At 43.6% G+C, this 10,420-nt stretch overlaps 1 long non-coding RNA gene across 1 annotated transcript; it reads left to right on the top strand.

Annotated features, from left to right (window-relative positions):
* Nucleotides 1–1,573: 1,573 nt before the first annotated feature.
* LOC308467946 lies at nt 1,574–3,082 on the top strand. The gene is made up of 2 exons (XR_013981393.1): nt 1,574–1,785; nt 2,844–3,082. It is a non-coding gene; the product is annotated as an uncharacterized lncRNA (long non-coding RNA).
* Nucleotides 3,083–10,420: the final 7,338 nt, after the last annotated feature.

Below are 10,420 nucleotides of genomic sequence, written 5' to 3'. Positions count from 1 at the left end.
CCTGTGACTCTTCACCAGCTTGACTCCTCTTGGCCTCCCTCCTCTGATTCTCCTGCTTCTAGACTGCTCTCTACCACAGGCTCCCCCTGCTCACTTAGCCCTGTTCCTTCTTCAGCTTCGGACACGTCCTCTTCCCAATCTTCTCCCTCTGATCACACATGGTTGTCCCACCGTCAGTCCCCACGCACTGACCCTTCTTCCCATGGGGTTCCCAGCTGGATCCTCCCATCGTTCCTCTGAGTTCAACCAGCCCATGACATTGTAGCAGTAAATCCTGTAAATAAAGTGTGAAGCTCCAATGCATTCTATTGATGGAAGATAAGGCTATCAGCTATGCTCTCTCTGTTGTCAGAGGCAGTATGGTTTGAATACCAGTTGCTGGAACTGAAAGTGCAGAGAGTGCTGCTGTGCTCAGGTGCTGATTGAGGGCTCCCAATCAGAAGAGGCATCTGGGAGAAGAGAGCATTGGGTTAGATCTAGAGCCTCTGGCCTGATTTAGCAGGGCTCTTCTTATGATGGCAAAGGAGAAGGCAATGTAGATCTCAGTATGTGCTTAATATGCCCACCAAAATAAAACGGGGCTTAATGAATATGTGTTATTTTGATGGGATTATGTTCTTACATTTCAACTGTTTTAAAACTAGACTTTCTTTTCTTTTCTTTTTAACAAAACAAAAATTTCATGCATCAGATGTCGGTTCAAACCCTGAATGAAGTTCTGCCCAATTTTGCACTGTTTGCAAAAATTTCATTCCAAGTCTCAAGAGCAGGAATGGTCGCCTATGAAATATTTGAAAAACATACCCAACACCATCCAGAATACATATCTCAAGCTTCAAATTAATATAAAACACTTTGCATTTAAGTGCAATTCAAGATATGTTGTGGCCAAAAAAAGTTTGAATGTTTGATTCCCCCCACCTTAAAAAAAAAAAAAGTTTGAGCATTGCCATTTTTTCCACAGAGTGGTTTTATGCATTACAGGTCTGAATAAAACTCATAGAATATGCTTTTGTCACTGTTTTGAGATATAAAACATAGCCAGTGGACTTTTCCACACTTACCAGATGGGCAGGGTATAAATTTATTATTATTATTACCATTAAGAGTGGTATAGCTGCTGTTTTTTCCCAGGTTTTCTTTCTGGTACACTGTCATGTGACATCATATTTATTAATATAATAATCTGGAATAATGTGATTTAAAAAAAATAAAAAAGCAGCTTTTTCTTCTAGCACCAAAAAATCCAAATTTTGTGAAAGATCTGGAATGGATCCTCAGTGCTTTCATTTGAGTGGCATGTATACAAACACTGTCCTGGTTGGTTTTTTGTTTTTGTTTTTTGTTTTTGGATTGGTGGGTGTGTTTTGGAAATACCTGTTTCATGCTACTTCCCTCTCACAGGGCTGGGCTGTCAGTTTGCGAGCTCAGTTCAGAGGAGAGATGTGGCAGACAGAGGCGACGGCAACTGGATCAAAGCACTGCTCACGATAGCAAGCGTTATCTGCAGACAGAATTACATCACAATAACCAGGTTTGCCATAGCTCGGACAAACACTCTGTTCCTCTTAGAGCACTGGGCATTAAATACAAACAGGGAAAGAAGATATAGAAAGGCTATCCTTGCGTGCATACTCATAATGCTGACGTTTACTGGCTGGAAGAATACCTGGGTACCTGAGCGGTGTGCCTACAGCCACAGAACTTTTCTCAGTTCAGACACAAGCAACCACTCGTGTAGGAATCAAAACACAACTCTCTAATAGCCGCTACTTGCGACCACAGGTACAGAGCTACAAATTCCCTCGATAAAATGTTGGCTCAAACGGCAACTACATATGGTACGTCGGGGGAAACCCTTAATCTCCCCCCAAAAACCTGTTTGTGAAATGCGCAAGGTGATTTCGTGAATAGATGACCAGCACCACCTACTGGCCGGTACAGGAATATCCATTCAAACATCCTCTGAGAACCAAACAGTAATGCCAATCTTCCCAAAAAAAGGTTACTCCAGGCTGTTTTTTGTAACAACAGCAGTCAGTGCTGTTCACAAGAGGTTTTGCTGGACAGTGATTGTGGGGGAGGCAGCAGAAGCTGGCAGGGAGGAGGGTGGTCATGATTTCCCCAATCTCCCTGTTTGATTCTTCCTCCTACCCCGATTCCTGTATTGGAGGACAAATGTCTGCAGTGGAGAGTCTGCTGTATTTATTGAGGTTCCCTGCATGAATTAGAACAGTGCACCAAAGAGTGCAGAACTAGTCAGCACATCCCTGTTCTTCCTCTTGCCATGGGAGAAGCAATACCTGAAGAGGACGTAATTTTAACTTCATTGGATTGCCAGGCCAGTAAACCTTCGAAACTGAAATATAAGTTTCCCAAGGGGGAAAAAACCTGCAGCAAAATTATAACGTGAAAGTTTAGGGAAACTGATCAGTATGGGATGCGGTATGGGATGCGGATGGTGCTGTGGTCTAAACCACTGAGCCTCTTGAGCTTGCTGATCAGAAGGTCAGCAGTTTGAATTCCCGCAATGGAGTAAGCTCCTGTTGCTCTGTCCCAGCTCCTGCCAACCTAGGATTTCGAAAGCATGCCAGTGCAAGTAGATAAATAGGTACCACTGTGGCGGGAAGGGAAACAGCATTTCCGTGACCTCTGGTTTCCATCATGGTGTTCCATTGTGCCAGAAGCAGTTTAGTCATGCTGGCCACATGACCCGGAAAGCTGTCTGTGGACAAACGCTGGCTCCCTCGGCCTGAAAGCGAGATGAGCGCTGCAACCCCATAGTCGCCCTTAACTGGACTTAACCATGCAGGGATCCTTTACCTTTTACCTTTTCCATGCAGAAGCTCCCATTCCTGCCATCTTGAGTCAGAATGAAATATCAGTAGCAACTGCTGAGAAAGGCCTCCTCTTGAAACCCTGCTGAACCACCTGTCAGTCAGAGCTGATGGCATCAGGATGGAAAGAGGCTGATCTGGTTAATGGACACAGAGGTTGATCAGGTAGAAGGTGAATTTCTCTGTGTGAAATGTGGGTACCCTGAAATATTACGGAACTTCGAAGATGCAGTTTCCCCCCCTAATTGTGGCATAGGAAGTGCAATCTTTTGCGAGTCTCCACCTCCAGGCATTTCCTTGCTGATGTGATTAGATTCCTTTCATAACTAATTATTTGCATGGATGAGCTGGCCACAGTTACTTCCACATAGGCACTCAGTCTGATGCTACCCTTACAGACGGTGGAAAGAATAACAAAGGAAGCTACCTTGTACTGAGTCAGAGAAGGGTCAGTATTGTGTACACTGACTGGCAGCAGCTTCCCAAGGCTTCAGGTCCTACTAGAGATGTCAGGGATTGAACCAAGGACCTTCTGCATGCAAAGCAGGTACTCTGCCAATAGTCAGGTGCCAATAATTTAGACTGGGGGTTGGTGACTGCAGGCCAACTTTGACAACCTGTCCTCTGTGCAGCATTTCCCAAGCACCCAACAACCAGTTAAATGTTGGGTGCTTGGGAACTATAGTGCAGCCTGTGGACCACAGGGATCAGCTGTGCAATGGGGTTCCTCACAGGAAATTTGGTTTTACAGCCAATCCAGCAGGCTTGAAGTCACTGCCCATCAACTGTTGATCAGCGGCTTGAACTCAGCCCCCTCACCCTGACTTTCCGCTGCATCTCTGCCGTCACATATTATATCAGTTGTGGGGAAGGTGGGTCATTGTTTGGAGAAAAGCACCTCACGAGCCAAATCTGGACCCATGCCAGGCCAGATTTGGCCCATGGGCCAAAGGCTCCTCAACCCTGATTTAAGCTTTTAGCAAATCAAAACCAGCTCTCTCACTGGTGCCTGTCTGGGAGCTGTTGAGAGGCTAATGCAAATATTGGCCCATCAGTGTAATGTGCTCCTGTGGTTTCGCTGCCGAAGCATGTCTGCATTCCTCAAGGGGAGCCCCACGTGGCACACCATGCAGTGCTCCAACCTCTAAATGCGCTCATCGTGCTTTAAAAAAAAGCCTGTGGGACCCAGGTGCTCACTTGACTTGCATTCAATCACCATAAGCAGAACTGACACTGATTGATCACCATTGAGTGACACTTCTCTCCCTTCCGCATGCTAATGAGAGAAAATCAAAGTAGTGCTCAAAGCAGGCTGCAGCAAAAGGTGGTGTTCCTCCTGCCTGGGCCCCAGACGCAGGAACAGTGATCACATTTCACTGAGGCTTGGTCGTCTGTCTTGCACTGAGCTGTGGAAGAGGCTGCTGCTTTTATAACATAAGGTTTTCCTTTCTTTTCTCTGCAAGTAGAAACCAGCATAATGCTCTTGCATGGATACAGCAGTTTTCAAATACTGAGAAGGCTTTGTTTCCTTTTCCACAGTTGTTGCATGCAGAGCTATTTCCGTTCTGCTGCAGTTTGTATTCCACCAAAAATTATATTATTTGTCTTGCTGTCCGATGGGGCAAAATTACACAACCTACACAACATTTCCATAATTAATTACATAACTTAAGTTGTCATTACGCTATTCCATCCTATTAATTTCAAAGGGAAAGCAACACAAATGTGGGGTAAAAGTAATCTATTATGTGTCATTTGGGGACTGAAAGCAACAACTACAGCAAATACTGATCGTATTTGCTGGATTGGTTCCCGTTCTGGAGGCGAGATGAATAGGTCAACATCAGCAATTTCCACTCCCATTTAGATTTCTGTCCTTCTCTGACATCCCAAGGAACCACTCACATTAATAGGCATTGTCTATGTGAATTCAAAACAGAAGCCTTTGCAAAAAATATTGCTAGCCAAAGAAAAATTGAAAAGAAAAGGAATCAGATTAAAGATACCTGATGTAGAGTGACAGCTAGATTCAGATCCCGACTCAGCCATGAAGCTCACTGGAACGCTGAGAAGCATAATTTACCCATTACAGAACTACAATTCCCAGCACCCTTAACAAACTACAGTTCCCAGGATTCTTGTGGGGGTGTGCTTAAAATGAGCTTTGGATGCAGGATGCATACACAGGCTGGTGGGAGGTACAGTCCAACTACAACTGGAGGGCCCTGGAAGCTGCCCTGGCGTCTTTGAGGAAGGGTAGATGCAAAAAAATAAAGTATGTTGACCCAGCATTTAAACCCTGCCCATGTAATAGCTTATCTTTGGCCACCGAATCCAAACCCAAGTTGCAACTGTATGTAAATGATTCCCCTGCATTCCAAGTCTCTCTAAAAACTCATTCTGCGCTTCTAGAGGGAGAAAGATAATAATAAAAAGGAGCCTAAAAGAACGCTTTCCTTGGAGTTGTAGACTACCTCCTGCAAATGCTGCATATGTATATGTATATGTTGATTCTTTCCATTTCGGCGCTTTCTTGCACCATGCAGGTAAGTTGCAGTGACCTTAGTCTCAGAGGGTGGCTGTGCCTCAACACATAAGCTGCATAACTGCATACACCTTCCCTCTGGCACGTTCCAGATCTTTTGTGCCCTGCAGTTGAACCTTCCTGTTTACTCCTTGAGTTACTTCCCAGAAGTGCACATGTCCAAGAATCCTGCGTTTGTGTCTCCAGATTTTTATCAAGCACACACAGATAAGGCCAGTCCATATTTCTGGACTCTGGTTTTATTCTCTCTTATCTTCTCTTTTCTGCTTCTGTTCACCAGAATTTGGAGTTCCCTCTAGCAGATTTTAAATGTTTTTTCCTCCAACATCATTTTCTTACAGTGCTGTGATTATTTTTCATCCTTCTTTACATTTTTTAAATGTCCCCCCTCCCCTTGCTACTCCCCTCCCTCCCATCAACTCTTTTGTAGACATTTGTCGGAGGATTTCTAAATCAGCAGCTTGTCTTGGGAAGAGTCTCCTTCTGATCCATGCACAAACCCATATTTTTACAACTTTCCGTTTGTGTAGTGAACAGCTCCTTACATTCAGACAAAAAGGTTTTAACAAGTTCCAGGTCCCTCATTATCATAATGAATCACCCCTCAGTTGGTAAGTCACTCACTTTGTTTGTCTCCATTGATTTTATCACTTCCTCGTTTATATTTGGCAAGTTGTGAGACAGCTCAGGGATCTACTTCTTGCATCAGGTCATCCAGCAATTTGTCCTTTTCCAAAGATTCCTCAAAATGACCCATAAACACAGAGTGCCTCCAGACTGTCAGTATTTTGCAGGAGGGATTCAAGTGCAATTACGTTTACACACTTTAAATGGCATCTCAGGTTAATGCCTGAGAGTGAGTGGGATCAGATAAAAAAAAATATCCCACCACGCTGGTGTGTTTTTGCAGGTGCATTCTGCAACAGATTAATGCAATAACAATGCATAGCTCAGTCGGTAGAGCGTGAGGCTCATGATCTCAGGGTTGTGGGTTTAAGCCCTACATTGGGCAAAAGATTCCTGCATTGCAGAGGGTTGGACTAGATGACCCTAGTGGTCCCTTCCAAGTCTACAATTCTATGATTAGTGGTGGGTAGTGATCAGCAGTGGTGATCAGCAGGAAGCTATGGGACGTTCACCAGTTGGGAACAAAGCAGTATGTGCATCTCCAAAATATTTGCAGGGCACAAACTGTATTGAAAATGGGGTAGCATAAAAACCACCCTGATATCACATATCATCATGGATGATGTGGAGAGGCCCAAAGTCTTGGGAGGAGGAGCTTATATTAGTGATCATTCCCCCTGTTTCCTTCTAAGGGACAAGATGGTGAATTTCTAAATAAGGGGGTGCAATTCATTATTCTTCCACCTGTTGGAGGTCTGGGTTTTTGGAAGCATCTACTGTATTTTTTCACTCCCAACACACAGACTTAACTAGTTGTAGGAAAGGAAATGGAGTACCAAACAGAGGGTTCTTCTCTTCTTGACAAGGGTTCTTGAGTGAGTCAGCACCAGTCGTGGGCAGCATGGTAGGGTACCACCACTCAACTAACCTCTAGTCGGTCACATTGCTGCTACTTAGTATGAGGAAGCAGGGGGTTGCAAAAGCAGCAGCAGGAGAACAGGATTGGTTCTGCTGCTGTGCTCACACCTTGCCACCACCTTGCCACTTGCTCTCTACTTTCTGGTAAGCAACAGAGACACAAATGACCAGAGGTCAGGGGAGTGGATCTCCATGCTGTCCACTCCTGGCAGGCTGCATTGAACAACACTTAAGAACTGTCAAGATCCTAGAAATTACAGACAAACCAGCCTAACTGATAAATCATCTAAACACGATGTGAAGAATGTCCTTCAAGTATTACTGACCCGGGCAGAAGAGAATCCTATATGTTGAACAGCAGGCTTGACTCCAAAATGGCAAGATGATTGTTTTACAGTATTCCACTTTATAACTAATATACGGCAAAAGGCAGCCCGGCTGCATTTATTGATTTAAGTGCAGTTTTGATTCTATAAATAGAAGTTGTCTCTAGGAGGAATTATTTTTTAAAAGCAAATATTGATTTGAGACTTCCTTTCTGAAATAAGGGTGCTTTGTGTAGAAACATGTTTGGCAGTTCAAACAGGCTGGAGATGTGTTCTTGCAGAGCTTCCTGCATGTAAATGAGTTCAACAAGGCTGGATTTTAAATCCATTGTCTTTTCATTTTTATATGAAAAAATATAGTTCTACATTAGTATTAAAAAAATCCATACGCCCAAGATTCTGGATAGACTTGTAAATGTACTACTTTGTGTTGATGATATTATTTTATTTTTGACATCTTAAGACGGCATGAGAAAGTTATTGAGACATTTATTGCTTTCTGTACAAAAACGATTCTAGTTATTAATGGTTCTAAATCCAAAGTAGTGGTCTTTGGTAAGAGAAAAAACTTTGCACAAATGGTAAATGCTCTAAAGAAATAGAGCAGGTGAAATCGTACTGCTGTCTTGGTATACAGTTTTTCTGCAGAAACCAGTTGCTTGCATATTTGCGTTGCCTTAAAAAGACTCCCAGAATTTAAGCTCATGGGATCAATTTGCCCGATTCTAAATGCCTTTCGAGCAATGTTAATTTTGGGTGCAGAAATTCAGGGCTTTGTAAACATCACAACAGTGAAAAGCACCTTCTGTGTATGTTTTTAGATGTATTACAATCTATCCCTGCTTATTTAACTAGAGTAAAGTGTTGAAGAGATTTCTGGCCTACTGCATGTTAGCATGTTTAATTACTGGTGCAGAATAATTCAAATTATTCTTCATAAGATCTGCCTTGAGGAATAGATGGGTGATAGGTTAAGGTAAAGGGGCCCCTGACCATTAGGTCCAGTCGTGACCGACTCTGGGGTGGCGGCACTCATCTCGCTTTATTGGCCGAGGGAGCTGGCGTACATCTTCCGGGTCATGTGGCCAGCATGACTAAGCCACTTCTGGCAAACCAGAGCAGAAACGTGTTCTGGCAAACACGGAAACGTCATTTACCTTCCCGCTGAAGCGGTACCTATTTATCTACTTGCACTTTGACATGATTTTGAACTTCTAGGTTGGCAGGAGCAGAGACCGAGCAATGGGAGCTCACCCCGTCACGGGGATTCAAACTGCTGACCTTCTGATCGGCAAGCCCTAGGCTCTGTGGTTTAACCCGCAGCACCACCCGCGTCCATAGATGGGTGATAGTTTTGGGTAAAATTCAAATTTACTACTGCAATATAAATTCTCAGTGCAGGCATTGAATTCACTTGGAGATGTATTTTTTATTTTATTTATTTAAAACACACACATGCACATATATACTGCTTCTATAAAAAAACCTTTTAGCTGTTTACAAAAATATAAAATAAGATGTTAAAATGTGTTTTTTAAAGAAAAAGAAAAGTAGGTATTTTAAAATATTCAAAAGATGAGTAAAACCAACAGTAGCTAAAAAAGAAATAAAATATATGTAACTTCTATAGGTCTGGATAGCCTTGCCTGAACAAAAACTGTTTTAAGCAGGCACTGAAAAGCGTGCAGCGAAGGTGTGTGTCTAATTCAATGGGCAGGGAGTTCCAAGGTGTAGGTGCTGCCACTCAAAAAGATGTGTTTATTACAAGCGTGGAATTAGCATTATGTGGCATCCATAACAGCGCCAGTTCCACAGATTGAAGTGGTTCAGTGGGCATACATTGGGCAAGTTGATCCCACAAGTAAACCAGTCCCAAGCTGTTGAGAGCTGTTTATCCTACTAGCAACACCTTGCAGGTGCTTCCAGAGTGTGGGGCAGCCAGGTACACTTGCCCTGGGCCTCAAAGTGCTGAAATCAAAGCTAGCATTATTAGTATTTGACTGTCACCTGTTTAGGAGATTTCATACTTGACAATGGTGGAGGATGTGTGTGCATATCCCATTGGTGAAGTGTTGGTGGCATTCGCCCTTGTTCTGATAGGAAAGGCTCAGAGGGGGAGGACACGAAATGATGGGTGGTCGAGGGGGGTCTGTTGGGGGGTGGAGTGAAAAATATCCCTATTTTCATCTGAGGAATGTTGGGGGGTATGGGACCTGTTCCTAGAAACACACAACAAAATGAAGTCTGGATGAGCCCCTAGATAGATTCGCCTTTCAATGTGAATTTAACTGAATTTTCTTCCTAATCCCTAATCATGTGATTAATGAAATAAAGAGGGGGGTGTGTGTGTTCTGCTTCAGCTCTCAGCTAGCCAGCCAGGCTGTTTGGGATACAGTGGTACCTCAGGTTACAGACGCTTCAGGTTACAGATGCTTCAGGTTACAGACTCCGCTAACCCAGAAATAGTACCTCGGGTTAAGAACTGTGCATCAAGATGAGAACAGAAATTGTGCTCCGGCAGCATAGCAGCAGCGGGAGGCACCATTAGCTAAAGTGGTGCTTCAGGTTAAGAACAGTTTCAGGTTAAGAACGGACCTCCAGAACGAATTAAGTTCTTAACCCGAGGTACCACTTGCCTTAATATTAATGGCCAGCAGACGGCAATCTAAAACTGTTCAATAAATTATAACCAAAGCCCTCTCATTTCATTTCATTTTGTGAACTGGAAGATTGCATTTTTGTCTCCTGAGTGTGCATTGTTCTAAAAGTATCACACTGGAAGTCAACTTGCAGGTGGCTGGATGTGGAGGAAAAGGAAGGATCCTGCAGAAATAGCAGTGGAAGGACCTATCGAAATGATATGCCACCACATCCCCCCACGCTGAGGTTAGGAAATGTGAAAAGAAACAAGGCAACTGTTGTTTTTCACTTAGTATTTGTGTATCACCATGAATGTGCTTGGTGCTTTACGGAGTATAAGAGGACAGGCCCCCATCGACACCCCCTATCTGAATGTCAGCAGAAAGAAGAACAAACAGGGACTTAGAATTCTGAGCACATACAAAGTGCTAACTGGTGGTAAAGGTAAAGGTACCCCTGACTGTTAGGTCCGTTTGTGGACTTCTCTGGGGTTGCGAGCTCATCTCACTCTATAGGTCGAGGGAGCC

Source organism: Podarcis pityusensis (assembly GCF_964106645.2).
Source record: "Podarcis pityusensis genome assembly, chromosome: Z".
In the NCBI taxonomy this organism is placed as follows: Eukaryota; Metazoa; Chordata; class Lepidosauria; order Squamata; family Lacertidae; genus Podarcis; species Podarcis pityusensis.
The sequence above is the reverse complement of the archived record's forward strand: the minus strand, read 5'-3'. Positions and strand labels throughout refer to the sequence as shown.